The sequence below is a fragment of the Pleurodeles waltl genome, chromosome 6 (genome assembly GCF_031143425.1).
Source record: "Pleurodeles waltl isolate 20211129_DDA chromosome 6, aPleWal1.hap1.20221129, whole genome shotgun sequence".
Taxonomy (NCBI): domain Eukaryota; kingdom Metazoa; phylum Chordata; class Amphibia; order Caudata; family Salamandridae; genus Pleurodeles; species Pleurodeles waltl.
In genome coordinates, this window is record NC_090445.1 from 1,552,979,883 (window position 1) to 1,552,996,611 (window position 16,729).

Here is a 16,729-nt window from a genome sequence, read left to right on the forward strand (position 1 = left end):
TGTGTCCACGTTGTGTTTTGGGGCATTTCCTGTCGCGGGCGCTAGGCCTACCCACACAAGTGAAGTATCATTTTTATCGGGAGACTTGGGGGAACGCTGGGTGGAAGGAAATTTGTGGTTCCTCTCAGATTCCAGAACTTTCTGTCACCAAAATGTGAGGAAAATGTGTTTTTTTAGCCAAATTTTGAGGTTTGCAAAGGATTCTGGATAACAGAACCTGGTCAGAGCCCCACAAGTCACCCCATCTTGGATTCCCCTAGGTCTCTAGTTTTAAAAAAAGCACAGGTTTGGTAGGTTTCCCTAGGTGCCGGCTAAGCTAGAGGCCAAAATCTACAGGTAGGCACTTTGCAAAAAACACCTCTGTTTTCTGTCAAAAATACTGATGTGTCCACGTTGTGTTTAGGGGAATTTCCTGTCGCGGGCGCTAGGCCTACCCAAACAAGTGAGGTATCATTTATATCGGGAGACTTGGGGGAACGCTGGGTGGAAGGAAATTTGTGGCTCCTCACAGATTCCAGAACTTTCTGTCACCAAAATGTGAGGAAAACGTGTTTTTTTAGCCAAAGTTTGAGGTTTGCAAAGGATTCTGCCCATTTTGGAAATACAAAGGTTTTCTTGATAGCCATTTTTCACTCTTTATATTTCAGCAAATGAATTGCTGTATACCCAATATAGAATGAAAACGCACTGCAGGGTGCAGCTCATTTATTGGCTCTGGGTACCTAGGGTTCTTGATGAACCTACAAGCCCTATATATCCCCACAACCAGAGGAGTCCAGCAGATGTAACAGTATATTGCTTTCAAAAATCTGACATTGCAGGAGAAAGTTACAGAGTATAACGTAGAGAAAAATTGCTGTTTTTTTCACCTCAATATCAACATTTTTCTTTTTCAGTTGTTATTTTCTGTAGGAAACCGTTGTAGGATCTACACAAATGACCACTTGCTGAATTCAGAATTTTGTCTACTTTTCAGAAATGTTTAGGTTTCGGGGATCCAGCATGGGTTTCACACCCATTTCTGTCACTGACTGGAAGGAGGCTGAAAGCACAAAATTTTTTTAAAAATGGGGTAGTCCCAGTAAAATGCCAAATTTGTGTTGAAAAATTGGATTTTCAGATTCAAGTCTGCCTGTTCCTGAAAGCTGGGAAGCTGGTGATTTTAGCACCGCAAACCCTTTGTTGGTGCCATTTTCAGGGAAAAAAACAGAAGCCTTCTTCTGCAGCCACTTTTTCCCATTGTTTTGAAAAAAATGAAATTTTCACTGTATTTTGGCTAATTTCTTGGCCTCCTTCAGGGGAACCCACACAATCTGGGTACCTCTAGAATCTCTAGGATGTTGGAAAAAAAGGACGCAAATTTGACTTGGCTAGCTTATGTGGACAAAAAGTTATGAGGGCCTAAGCGCGAACTGCCCCAAATAGCCAAAAAAAGGCCTGGCACAGGAGGGGGAAAAGGCCTGGCAGCGAAGGGGTTAACAACATACAGTATGGTAGCCAGGATTTACATATACCTAGTTGGAATGTAAATGGTATGAGATCTGCTGCTAAAATCTGATACATTGGAGAGGAGCTGTCTACACTTAAACTACAGTTACTAAGTTTGCAGGAGGCCCATTTAACGTTATAAAAATCTAATAAGTTGACCCGCCTGGGCTATACTTTACTCGCCACATATGTCTGTAATGTGCTGCAGCTGGGGGTTGAATATTTGAAAGAGATAAAGACTGGAACGTGCACAGTGTCAAAGTTGATAAGTCAGGCAGGTGGATCATTGTTCATATTGGGAAGGATACATTCCAATTTACTATGTGTGTCCTATTGTGTACTTAATGCTAATGATCACTGAATATTTAACTTACTTGGATTACAGCTGAGACAATGGTGCAAACCAATTTTTATTTGTGGTGACTTAAGTCTTACACTTAAACCCGGGCTTCGACTCGACATCCTTATTGCAGTCACCTTATCACATCAAGAAGCCGCTGTCTGCAATAAAATACGTTACCGATTCATAGACCCTTTCCTACGTTTGGCTGGCTTGCCGGGGGCTAGAGCAGGGTATACACTTTATTTAGTCCCACAACACACTTCGTTTCGTATTGACATGTTTTTTGCTAGTAGTACTATAGCAGCGGCCCTTAGCGTAACACCAAACCCGTTGATTGACTCGGATCACAATGCCTTATCGCTGTATATTAAATCTAGTTGCACCCTATGGCAGCCCCATGCTCTTGTTTGGTCCTTTGACCGTAAATTATAAATTATTACTGGATAACCTGGCATATTAGCCAAATGCCAGACTGTCTGAGTGAATTTATTAGCTTGAGTAAGGACTCAGCCCCCGCAACAATTGCATGGGATACATTGAAAGCCACGGCCCGAGGTCAGACTCTTAGCTATGTTCTACTGCGAGATAAAGTTGAGAAAGCACTGGAGGCTCAATTACGTAAATACTTCCATTGCATATGGAAACTACAGCCGGAAAAAGCCTGGATAACATTTGAACAGCTTACTGCCACCCGTGTGCAACCCCAAAGAAAGGCTATGGAGTAGGGCCTACCAAAATGGCAGACAAAACAAATAGCATAGAAATTGGGTATATTCTATCATTCCAGGTTAGAGACAGAAATAGCAAAAGCTCAATTTCAAGCATCCAGTTTGTCTGGCTGGATATTGACAGGTGCTACAATCATTTTGTCAGCTTTTCACAAATTGTACTCATCGTTCTATCAAGCGGGTTGCTCCCCCTCACAAGAATTAATTGATTGCTATCTGCAGGTGGTGAGCTTACTTACCCCAATTAAAAGCATCCTCCCAGCGCAAAATGCTTTATGTACCAGTTACTTTGCCAGAGATTAGGAACACTCTTTTTCCACTGGCTTCTAGTTAACTGTCTGGTCTACTTGAATTTCATAAAGTATTTTCTAAAGTTTCCTTCGGTTCGGGTGTCTTCTTCCACAGTGCTCGTCTGTTCCGGTTGAGTGCTTCTGTGTCTGTAGTTGTCCAGCGGGAAATCACCTCCTCCAGCTTGGATGTCTAGGGCTCTTCAACGCATCCGACTACGCTGGTCTCCTCGTCTGGCTCTTCCCTTTTTTCCTCGATGATGCTCCAGCTTCCGCCTCCCATCTACGCCCCTTATCTTGTGGAGTAGTGCTGATTACAAGGGACAGAGTCCGTCATTCAGGATGTGCCGATATTTCAGCTCCACCAGTCGATCCTTTGAGTTCTCAGGCTTCAGGGGGAATAATGGCAAGATGCCAGGCTTATCCTTATCCCCATGACACATCCATAAGATTTTCCATGGGGGAAAGGGGATTTCTGGAGAGCAAATCCGCATTGCCTTGCTCCCGACCTTTTCTAAGCCAGACCTCAAATTGAAATGGTTGTAAGGACAGGAATCACCGGAATACCCTGGAGTTGGCACCCTTATTTCTACTGAGCCACATGAGAGGAGCATGGTTGGTACAGATGATGAAGGACCTGCCATCTAAGTAACAGTGGATTTGCTCAACAGCCCACTTGATTGCTAGGCACTGCTTTTCAATGATGGTGTACATCTTCTCTCTGGGGAGGAGTGTAGGAGGCTGGCCTGGTTTGTAGTGGTACCAAAGGGTACTTACACTCTGCACCAGGTCCAGTTATCCCTTAATAGTGTAGAAGAGGTGTCTAGCAGCTTAGGTTGATAGAAAAGGTAGCTTCGCAGAGCAGCTTAGGCTGAACTAGGAGACGTGTAAAGCTCCTACTATACCACTGGTGTCATATGCACAATATCATAAGAAAACACAATACACAGATATACTAAAAATAAAGGTACTTTATTTTTATGACAATATGCCAAAAGTATCTCAGTGAGTACCCTCAGTATGAGGATAGCAAATATACACAAGATATATGTACACAATACCAAAATTATGCAGTAATAGCAATAGAAAGCAATGCAAGCAATGTACAGTCACAATAGATTGCAATGAGAGCACATAGGTATAGGGGCAACACAAACCATATACTCTAGAAGTGGAATGTGAACCATGAATGGACCCCAAACCTATGTGAGCTGGTAGAGGGTCGCTGGGACTGTAAGAAAACTGTGAGGGTTAGAAAAATAGCCCACCCCAAGACCCTGAAAAGTAGGTGTAAAGTGCACCTAAGTTCCCCAGAGAGCACAGAAGTCGTGATAGGGGAATTCTGCAAGGAAGACCAACACCAGCAATGCAACAACAATGGATTTCCAGATGAGAGTACCTGTGGAACAAGGGGACCAAGTCCAAGAGTCACACTCAAGTCGGGAGTGGGCAGATGCCCAGGAAATGCCAGCTGTGGGTGCCAAGAAGCTGCCACTGGATGGTAGAAGCTGTGGATTCTGCAAGAACGAAGAGGACTAGGAACTTCCTCTTTGGAAGATGGATGTCCCACGTCGTGAAGAAGCTTGCAGAGGTGTTTCCGTGCAGAAAGACTGCAAACAAGCCTTGCTAGCTGCAAGGGTTGTGGTTAGGGTTTTTGGATGCTGCTGTGGCCCAGGAGGGACCAGGATGTCGCCAATTGCGTGAGGAGACAGAGGGGGCGTCCAGCAAGACAAAGAACCCACTCAGAAGCAAGCAGCACCCGCAGAAGTGTCAGAACAGGCACTACGAAGAAGAGTGAACTGGAGCTCACCTGAAGTCACAAAAGAAGGTCCCACGACGCCGGAGGACAACTCAGGAGGTCATGCACTGCAGGTTAGAGTGTCGGGGACCCGGGCTTGGCTGTGCACAAAGGAAATCCTGGAAGAGTGCACAGGAGCCGGAGCAGCTGCAAATCGCACGGTACCCAGCAATGCAGTCTAGTGTAGGGAGGCAAGGACTTACCTCCACCAAACTTGGACTGAAGAGTCACTGGACTGTGGGAGTCACTTGGACAGAGTTTCTGAGTTCCAGGGACCACACTCGTTGTGCTGAGAGGTGACCCAGAGGACCGGTGATGCAGTCTTTTGGTGCCTGCGGTTGCAGGGGGACGATTCCGTCGACCCACGGGAGATTTCTTCGGAGCTTCTAGTGCAGAGAGGAGGCAGACTACCCCCACAGCATGCACCACCAGGAAAACAGTCGAGAAGGCCGTAGGATCAGCGATACAAGGTTGCAGTAGTCATCTTTGCTACTTTGTTGCGGTTTTGCAGGCGTCCAGAGCAGTCAGGGGTCGATTCCTTGGCAGAAGGTGAAGAGAGAGATGCAGAGGAACTCTGATGAGCTCTTGCATTCGTTATCTAAAGAATTCCCCAAAGCAGAGACCCTAAATAGCCAGAAAAGGAGGTTTGGCTACTTAGGAAGGAGGATAGGCTAGCAACACAGGTAAGAGCCTATCAGAAGGAGTCTCTGACGTCACATGCTGGCCCTGGCCACTCAGAGCAGTCCAGTGTGCCAGCAGCACCTCTGTTTCCAAGATGGCAGAGGTCTGGAGCACACTGGAGGAGCTCTGGGCACCTCCCAGGGGAGGTGCAGGTCAGGGGAGTGGTCACTCCCCTTTCCTTTGTCCAGTTTCGCGCCAGAGTAGGGCTGGGGGATCCCTGAACCGGTGTAGACTGGCTTATGCAGAGATGGGCACCATCTGTGCCCATCAAAGCATTTCCAGAGGCTGGGGGAGGCTACTCCTCCCCAGCCCTGACACCTTTTTCCAAAGGGAGAGGGTGTAACACCCTCTCTCTGAGGAAGTCCTTTGTTCTGCCTTCCTCGGCCAAGCCTGGCTGGACCCCAGGAGGGCAGAAACCTGTCTGAGGGGTTGGCAGCAGCAGCAGCTGCAGTGAAACCCCAGGAAAGGTAGTTTGGCAGTACCCGGGTCTGTGCTAGAGACTCGGGGGATCATGGAATTGTCTCCCCAATGCCATAATGTCATTGGGGTGACAATTCCATGATCTTAGACATGTTACATGGCCATGTTCGGAGTTACCATTGTGACGCTATACATAGGTAGTGACCTATGTGTAGTGCACACGTGTAATGGTGTCCCCGCACTCACAAAGTCCGGGGAATTTGCCCTGAACAATGTGGGGGAACCTTGGCTAGTGCCAGGGTGCCCACACTCTAAGTAACTTAGCACCCAACCTTTACCAGTTAAAGGTTAGACATATAGGTGACTTATAAGTTACTTAAGTGCAGTGGTAAATGGCTGTGAAATAACGTGGACGTTATTTCACTCAGGCTGCAGTGGCAGGCCTGTGTAAGAATTGTCAGAGCTCCCTATGGGTGGCAAAAGAAATGCTGCAGCCCATAGGGATCTCCTGGAACCCCAATACCCTGGGTACCTCAGTACCCTATACTATGGAATTATAAGGGTGTTCCAGTATGCCAATGTGAATTGGTGAAATTGGTCACTAGCCTGTTAGTGACAATTTGGAAAGCAAAGAGAGAGCATAACCACTGAGGTTCTGGTTAGCATAGCCTCAGTGAGACCGTTAGTCATCACACAAGGAACACATACAGGGCACACTTATGAGCACTGGGGCCCTGGCTGGCAGGGTCCCAGTGACAAATACAACTAAAACAACATATAGACAGTGAAATATGGGGGTAACATGCCAGGCAAGATGGTACTTTCCTACAAGGAGCTTTCTACTGATGTATGCAATGGGTCTCTCATTCCCCTGTTCATCCTTCTGAGACAGCACTGCTCCCAGGCCAACATCAGAAGCATTGGTCAGTAGAATGAATGGATTTTGAACGTTGGGTGACTGTAAAATGGGGTTAGTAGTGAGAGCACTTCTTAGACGATGGAAGGTGTGTAGGACATTAGGGGAAGGATGTTTGAACACATTTTGAGGAGTGTTCTTCTTAGGAGATCGGTCAAAGGTGCAACCAAGTGCGAATACTGGGGAATGAACCATCTATAATATCCCAACAACCCCAAAAAGGCTGTGGCATCTATTTTGTATTTGGGGAAGGGGGGGTACTGAAATAGCTCTGACTTTCTCCATTTGTGACTTAATCAGACTATTGTCCAATAAATAACCCAGGTACTTCACTTTGCCACATGCAAACTTGAATTTCTTAGCATTATTGTGCAAGCGGGCCCTTTTCAGTTCAGAGAGGATCGCCTGGAGGTGGCATAAATGGTCTTCCCAGGTTTTACTATATACCACTTTATCATCCAAATAAGCGGAAGGATTCTCCTGGTGGTCTTGGGTGGCCAGGGCTCTTCAACACGTCTGACTACGCTGGTCTCGTCTGGCTCTTCCCTTTTCTCCTCAATGTTCCAGCTTCCGCCTTCTGGCCATGCCCCTTTTCTTGTGAAATAGTACTGTTTAATGGGACAGAATCCATCATCAAGGACATCCTGATATGTCAGCTCCACCAGTCGATCTATTGAGTTCTCAGGCGTCAGGGAGCCCCACAGCAAGACGTCAGGCATGTCCTCGTTCCCATTACAACATGGAAAACACATTTGAAAGGGTCTCCTGGGGCTTTCTTTGGTCTATGATGCACACATGGATCTTGGTATTCATTTTGTAACCAGCACCAAGTCTCCTCATGTTTTATTGACGGCGCTGGTAGCCTTTTAGGGTAATCTCTCAGCTTGGGTTGTGATTAGTCAAGGAACAAGACAGGTATGTCCTCTCTCTCCATCGCTTTTCTCACTTTATTTGGAGTGATGTATTCAGGTATTATAGTCTTTAGATACAAAACCTTTACTGTGGCTTAATGCATTCAATACCAAAGTCCTTGCGAATGTGGATAATACAAACATTTTAACATCGTCTCCAGCTGATGCTCTTCCCATAATTGACAGGGCGCCTAGCAGCATGGCAAATAGTATGATTATACGCTAAACATTGATAAAACTCAGATTATTATGAATTAATTCCTGGAAGTCCCAGATTACCTCTATGGTAGGTCAGCTATCTACCTAAGGGCTCAGATACCTCCCAGTATAAAATATAGAGCCAATTTAGATTATGATGCATTATACCTTGGATTGTTGACATTATTCCGGTAAAGGGATAGACTTAATTTGGGTCTAACTAAGCACTCTAATTAAAATTATTATTTTTCCACTTTTCCTTCATTTGTTTAGATCCATAGCACTTTATTTTTCCAGGATTTTCTGATCCACTAACATCTTTGCCTGGGACTTTCCTGAACTGACCATCCTACCAAATTACCATTACAGAATGATATGTTCCCTATGCCACAAGTTGGTTTGACATTGGAGGCTATAAAATGTAAGGTAAACTTATACTCAGGTGAAGAAGTGGTCAATTACATCTTGACGCAGGCCATTTCCTTCTTCTTTACCACTGCCGTCTTCATTGGCCATTTCAACATCCTCATCCGTGGCTCTTCACGGTCTCCATTCTCTGCGATTATTGGGATGTTCCATCACAGGGTGATGTTGTGGAGCATGTAGTGGGCAACCGTGATTCGGCACACCTTATCGAGTGAGTAGAGGAAGACTCCGGGGGTCTTGTCCAGGCACCTAAACCTGGACTTGAGGAGCCCAAAAGCCTGCTCCACTGGCCTCCATGTTCTTCAATGGGCCTCAATAAAGCGGACTTCCCCTGGTGTTGTTGGATCCCTCAGCTGTGCTAACAAACATGCTTTGTTAAGATAAGCTGAGTGCCCTACATGGAAGCAACATATCAATTAATTAATATCAGGTCAAGCCATTGTGCCTTTCTAAAACAGGATTCAAGCCAATGATTCTCAAGTCATATTGTACTTACCAACAAGCCAGGCCCTCTCAGGTCCATGTTGTGACATTTGCAGGGGTATGGTGCTGCTCCATGGTAACAATTTACCCAGGAAAGCGGCCACACAGACCTGAGATGTACAAATCCGGTGAGCAGACAACTTGGACATTGATGGAATGTAAGATCTTCCTATTGCGGTAGACCTGTTCTCTTGCATGTGATGCCTTTTGCTCCAACCACATGTGGTAGTCCACCCAATGCATAAAATTCTCCCTTCACAGTGGTCAAATGTTGTTGTTGTGGGAACTGGATGTAGCTGTTGATGTGTCTCAGCACAGATGAAAGGGCTTCTCACAGCACACCACTGAAAGTTGGTTGGGGCATGCCCCAAGATATTGCCACAGTGTAGTGAAAAGAGCCAGTGGTCACAAAATGAAGTACTGTAGTGAGTTTCACTATTGGTGTTAGTGCTGTTGCATTCCTATTGTGAGGCAGTAGATCAGGCTCCAGCTGGTGACACAAATCCATGATAGTTTCCTTATTTAGCCAAAATGTCAAATGACATCCCTTTCCTCCATGGTGGCAAGGTCAGGGAATGGCATGAAGACCCAAGGCTGTCGTCTTCTACCTATGCTTGGGTTCAAAGTTCTGCAATTATGGAAAATAAAATATCAGCTTAAATGGTCACACCATACTTTGATGATTAACATGCATCATAAGTCTTGGAAACATTAGGAATTTCATTGTGTCATATATGTACAAACATTGTTATCAAAGCTTTTGAACTTCAAAACTAATTTATTCATATTTTTTTTTCAAATTATGCGCAAATAATACAAACGAAATCCATTATTTGCATGTAACTTATAATTATTTTTTTTCAAAATACCGTCAACTGAGGTATCATTTCCCCTGCAGCACTATCTATGTCAAATACAGTCATGGTTCACTTTTTAATGTGTTGTATCTTGCCAAAAACAGTGTCTGACATTTATATGGACACTAGCCTCCATTTTGAGTGCTAGCGACACGCTAACAATATGAAAATACACAGTTTACACCCTAAAATGATGGCTGCCTGACCTTGCCATTAGGACATTGGCTGGTCTTTGATTGAAGTTGACAGCCTAGTAGATGGAACAGTATGTGACGGACACAGTCATAGACTAATGTGTGTGATTGCTACGCATGAGAGCCAAAGGCTGTGTCCGTCACGCATCACGTCCGCCGTACACTTGTATGTGGCATATTGAAAAATCTCACATGCCTCCTAACACTGCAGCCAACAGGACCTCCTAGCTTTTTAGCTGCTGTTATCGACCTTTGAGAGCCAGGATGCTGGGCAAAGCAGGTGACAGGGCTCCTCGCCAGGGAGGTCCTGTCCCTGTCCAGCCAGCTGTATGGGACCCAGGAGAAACGGGTACATGGTTGAGTGGGAAATGTGTGCCAAACTAACTTGTTTCCTCTTTGTCCACAGGCTGTTTGGTCCCTTTTTGTTCATGACTGATGACTGATGTGTTGTAATTGGAGAGTAGTGAAATGAATGATTTAGCTAGGCAAAGGGTGTTGTTTGAGGGTGTTAGAAATGTCTGTGCTTTAAAATGAGAAGTCACCTGTGAGAATTATGTGTGTTTTCTATGTATGTTGCCCACAGTTCCAGGTTTAATGAGACAAAATTCAGGCCTCTTACTTCCAGTGGCTAGTAGGCATTGTACCACTAATGTAAGTGGTAACATATAGCCATATAGGTCAAAATGGTAAAAATCTGAAATCCAAGTAGATTGCATCCCCCCCATACAGCCCTTAGTCACTGTATGTGGTGCAAACAATAGTATCTGACTCTTAGAAGGTTAGGCATGAAGACAGGGTAGCTGTGCATGCGGTTATGTACACATAATGTACAGGTTGTTTAGCCTTTAGTAGCTCACAATGAGTTGGGCTCATCTGGAGTGGGTCTCAATACATGACAAGTTGCCTATCTCTGCCTTAGATGGTGTTTGTGTCCTGTATTGGTAACATGATAAAATTAATGTTGAGGCTACCCCACCGATCCCTGCAAATTAGTGTTTCTAAGGAGCTTTGAAATGCTTGCAGATAATTCGTACTGTCTGTTCTGGGAATGCTTGTGAGAGCTGCTTCTAAATTGTGTGACAGCACTACAGACAACCAAAATCACTCAAAACCTATTTGGTTGTCATTTGTTCTCATCCATACAGGTCAACTCCCATCAAAAGATGGACATCTGAAAGGCCATTGCAGAAAAGGTGCAGACGCTGGGGGTCTTCAAATGGCACAGCTTGCATTGCAGGAAGAGGTAGGAGGGCCTCTGATGCTGGACTAGGAAGTTAAGGCAAGTCCAACTCGGCCAGGCCTCCCAACGAGGCAAGAGTGTGCGCTGGAGCCTGACTCCCCCTTAACGCCTCGCATCCCTGCATGGCTTAACCGGAGCTTGATAGGCAGTTGAGGGCCCAACAGCAGCATCAAAGGGGTGAGTTATAGTAACTAGCTATTCTTGTTGTTTAACCTTTTTAATTTACAGCAATGTAGTTTGGCATCACCATGATGGCTGACACACATCCCATGCAGATAAGGATTTCTGGAGGTGTATGTTTATCAGAAAATGGGGGTCATTATGACCCTGGCGGAAGGCAGAGAACCGGCGGTAAGACCGTCAACAGGCTGGCGGTCTTACGTTGTGGAATCATGACCATGGCGGTTACCACCATGGTCATCCGCCGGTTCTCCGTTCCGCCCGACAGGGCGGAGACGACCGCCGGGCTGGAGACCTGGGTTCCATCCCGGAGGCAGTCACTATACCGCTGACGGTATTTGGACCAGGCTTACCGCCGTGGATTTACAGCGGTCTGAACCGCCATGAAATCCATGGCGGCAAGCACTATCAGTGCCAGGGAATTCCTTCCCTGACACTGATAGGGGTCTCCCCCACCCCGCTCCCTCCCCTACCACCCCACCACCCCTGCCACCCCCCAAAGGTAGCAGGGCCCCCCTCCCCACCCCGACCCCCAACATCACTTCACCCATACCCACATGACACGCACGGAGGTACCACCTACATACTTACACGCACACACGCCGACATACATGCCTACATCCACACACACAGTCATACACGCACACCCACATTCAAACATACACGCACATATCCATACAGACATACCCACAGACATACACGCACTCATTCCCATACACACAACACCCCCGCAGGCATACACGCACTCACACACCCCCTCTACATACACACACGCACACCCCCATGCACCCACACAACACACAACGCCCCCCTATCCCCCTCCCCTCACGGACGATCGACTTACCTGGTCCGACGATCCTCCGGGAGGGGACGGGATCCATGGGGGCTGCTCCGCCGTCACCACACCACAAACAGAACACCGCCACGGCGAATCACAGGATGTGATTCGCTGGGCGGTGTTCTGTTTGCGTGGCGGTGGAGGTGGAGCAACCTGCACTTCCCCGCCTCCCGCCAGTATGGCTGTTGGCGGCTCTCCGTCCGTAAAAGGACGGAGAGCTGCCAATGGTCATAATAGGCCGCGCGGCAAACCGCCACCACTGGCGGTCTTCCGCACGGCGGTCCCTCGGCGGTCTTTAAAAAAGACCGCCGAGGTCAAAATGACCCCCTATGTCTGCTGCTGTGTTTGGATGTATTTTTGTGCCAAAGTTTGTCAGAAGATTCCTTATCACAAGCCAAATACTATCTAGAGCAGATACATGGCAGCATGCGAAAAAAGGATACCTGCATTTTCTCTATGTTATGAGAGGCATTTGTACCAAACATGCCCCATTTGAAGATTGGGTCAGGTGGGATGCTCCATCACAGATGTGAGTAGGTAATGTAGGCCCTATTACTGGTGACATGGTATAGTAAGCCCTTTTGCAGTTTCAAACTTTACATTGGTAAGCAGGTACCATGAAAAAATTATCATGAGCAACTGCACCTAAAGGACTGGAAACATGCGTACAATGGCATCATTCTATATCTGAAAACTGTTTGAGAAATGTTTTGATAGCAAAAATCAATTAATTCCATGTAGACAGTAGCAGATTGTCATGAAGCCTCTGACCTTGCCAAATGTGCATATGAGCAAGTCTGTGTCAACAAGCATGACCTTTCATGCCAGAATGTATTGATTGAAACAGGTAGGAATGTGTACACGTTGGTGACAGAGTTACACGTAGCCCAAATGACATGTAATTGTCCTTACTTATGTCCAGATGGGAAACCAATGATGGTGAAAAAAGTGATACTTAAAATGACAATTGCAAATTGTTGGTGTGTCCCATCTTGATAAGTCAATATCCAACCCCAAACATGTCCCTTTTGGATATGTTGAAAGGTTTCTGCTCTGAACTGCAGTGATTTAGGAATGTATCCAGGCATATGTATTTACTATTGCTATCAAAGCCATTTGTCATGCAGAGAAATAAAAGTGGATAAGGGACAAAAGGCATACATGGTATTTGAGTTAGCATGGGGAATTTCTAGACTGTGAGCAGATGTTTTGTGGAATCCTTCCCACATGCATGAGATACTGATGATAAAGAAGTCAAGTTTGAGTGCCTGGAAGCAAGTGTAATCTGTCGATTTGGCAATTTATTTCTGTGCAAAATTTAATGCTAAACGTCATGTACACAGATACCCTCAAACTGTTGATTCTGTTTCATCAGCATCATCTGGGCAAGGCGAAGGTGACAGCAGCTACGCAGCGAAGAAGGAGCTGGGCACTGTGGCCCTGGTGTAGACAACACCGACACTGAGGGACACAGTTCCAGTGAGGGCACTGGCGCGGAGGTCACAAGTGACTCATCATCTTCTTCAGAGGCCTCCACAGATGACCAGTCCCTAGTGGCGGCAGACCTTAATATGACTATGCCATCTGCATCGTCGTCAGCCACCCACATTCCAATTTCCACCCTCCCTCTTGCTCCCCTCAGTTAGCCTTGGCAGCTCTCCTAAAAGGGGAGGCATCAACTTCGCTGCAGGCAGCTCCCCCACTGCTCCGGTCTCCCAGGCTGAGCTCAGTCAGGAGGCTGTTGATCTTTTGAGGACTATTGCTGTAGGCCAGACCACACTATTGAATGCCATCCAGGGGCTTGCTGGTCAGAATACCCAAATGTTGGCTTGCCTGAATGGCATTCACCCTGACCTGTCTGGCCTACAGTGGTCATTCCAGGGTCTTGCCCCTCATTGACTGTAGCCTCCCACCCACCCCAACCTTGTGCCCCAACTCCCACTCCTTCCCCATCCCAAATCCCTCTTCTCAGCCTCATCCAGAGCACACGCCCACCTTTACCTGCATCCACTCCAACACCCACAAGCAGCACATCTTCATTCCAACACAAAAGGAAACACAGACAAACACATGCAGACACCACACAGCCCACCACCGCCACAAGCATACCCTCAGACACCACACCCACCACTATACAAACACCCACATACACCACCAGCACACCCGTAGTCACCACACCCACCACGATACACACAGGCACCAGCAGACACAGAATCCACAACCACACACACCACCTCCACAACACACACATCCACACACATACTGAACACAAACATCCACACTAACCCACACAACAGACACCAAGTAAAATCACAAAGCAAAACATACACCACAACCTCAGGCACCGCCAACATCAACAGACACATGCACAACAGCCACTGACACTCCCTCTACTTCCCTACCCCAACTCCCTCCCTGTCAACCTACCTCTTTCCCCAAAGGGCACCTCATGTCTGACCTGTCCCTGATACCCTTCCTCATCCTAGACCACTCCTCCCAAACTTCAGACCACCCCTCCCAAACCTCAGACCACACCGCCCGAACATCTTCATACCCCTTCCAAAATTCAACCTACCCCTTCCAAATACCAATCTGTTTCAAATCCCAACTCCTTCCAAATCCCAATTCACCCCTTTTAAACCCAAATCCACCCCTGAAAGGCCACAAACCACCCATCCTAACCCTAAGTACACCCCCCAGTAACATCATTAAGGTGCCTGCCTTCTCCTCCATAGATGTAATTCCAGAGGAGGTTTATTTTGGCAGTGACATTAGGAGGCAAGTTGTGGGCATGCACCCACACTATGGACTATTGGCCTAGTGCCTTTGCGTTTTCTGTACAGTCTTATTTAATCTACTTATGAGAGAGTTATCTCATTCATATAACACATTTTTTTATTTTGAGAATACCTTTGTCCTGGCCTTATTTAATGATTGTTGCTAATTGTTTGCTGATGATGTTATTTCTGATAACGTATTGTAATTGTATTGTAATAGTATTTATATAGCGCTTACTACCCCTGACAAGGCGTCAAATTGCTTTTTGGCGAGTAGCACACTACTCCAGAACCAAAAAGGAATTAGTAGTGGATTAGTATAGGGAAATACGAGTACAGTATTAGTATTATTATGAGTTAAGTTGAGCAGCGGATATGTGAGTTTGTTAGTTGGATTGAATAGAGTAATGGCGCGTTAGAGGAAGGAAGAATCCAGAATTGTTAATTGGGACTTTACAGTATGAGGCTTGGGATGAGTAAAGGAGAGATGGAGGAGGGAAGAGTCAGTGGAAAAGGTTAGGGAGATCATAGTAGCAGGAGGGGTTTTGGATTAGTGAAAGGTGAAATAAATGAGGGAGAATTTAGTAGGGTTGTTTGGGAGATCATGGTAGTAACTGAGCTTTGGGGTGAGCTAGATATGGTAGAGGAGGGAAGAGCTTAGGCAGGGTTATTTTGAAGATGAAAGTAGTAGAATGGTTTTGGGATGAGTCAGAGTGGGGAAGCAGGATAGATTGATAGAGACATAGGGTGATAGGGAGGCAGAGTAAAGCTTACAAGAGAGTACATTTATATTTGTTTTGTTTATTTATTTATTATTTTATTTATATATATAATTAATATTTTTATTTTATTTATTTATTTATATATATATTCAACTTTAATTTATTTATTTATAATTTGAATTTTATTTATAGATGTTATTTTATTTTATTTTTCTCTAGTGCAGTACGACTAGAGTAATAAATAGATATGTAAATACACAGTAAGGGAAAATATGTGCAAGGAATATAAAATGAGTATAATAATATGAGAAGAAAAGTAGTATTGTATAAACAGACTTTCAAGATTTGTAATATTTGAAGTTAATTAATAAGTGTACTTTTATAACATTTATTTATCTTTCCTCAATTTTTGAATAGCAAAATGCTTATGATAATAAAACATTTGATCAGTGTGATATAAAAACGAAAGCGGAGATTTCTAAGTATCCAATATAACAACTTATCTAGGAGCTATGCAATGACCTATGAACATGTTAAGCATAGAATAATATACAAATATATGTTTATATAAAGACACATGTATATATCTATCTATATATGTGTATATATATATATACATATATGTATATATATATATATATATATATATATATATATATATATATATATATATATATACACACACACACACACATGCACACATATATATAGATTTAACCATGAGTAAATATACATTTGTTAAACAGGCTTAAAGAGTATGTGTACAATTTATTATTATGACATAGTAACAATATATATTTCCTAAAGAACTATATATATATAGAATATACACATATTCAGATTATAAATATTTATCAACACAGGCATATGCAGTCCACTGCTGTTTGGATATGGTGGTTATGAAGGAAAGAGTCAACTCTTGAGTAGTCTTCTGAAGGCAAGATATTTATCTATGGATCTTATATTTGGGAGTAATTAATTCCATAGTTTGGCTGTTTGGACGGAGAAGGATGTACCACTTATTGTCTTTTTCTTGTATGGTGGTGTTCTAAGGTGGGGTGTCATGCACTTACTCTCCTTTGTGACAGTAACAAGCACAGGTTGCAGATTTAAAAAAAAAAAAATGTAAATGCATACATTGGAGTTGTACATTTGTGATGGAAATGTTAATTTTGGTGCAACATTCACACAAATACCATGACAAATCTACAACATTATGTTAGCCCTCCCCCTTTCTTGCCA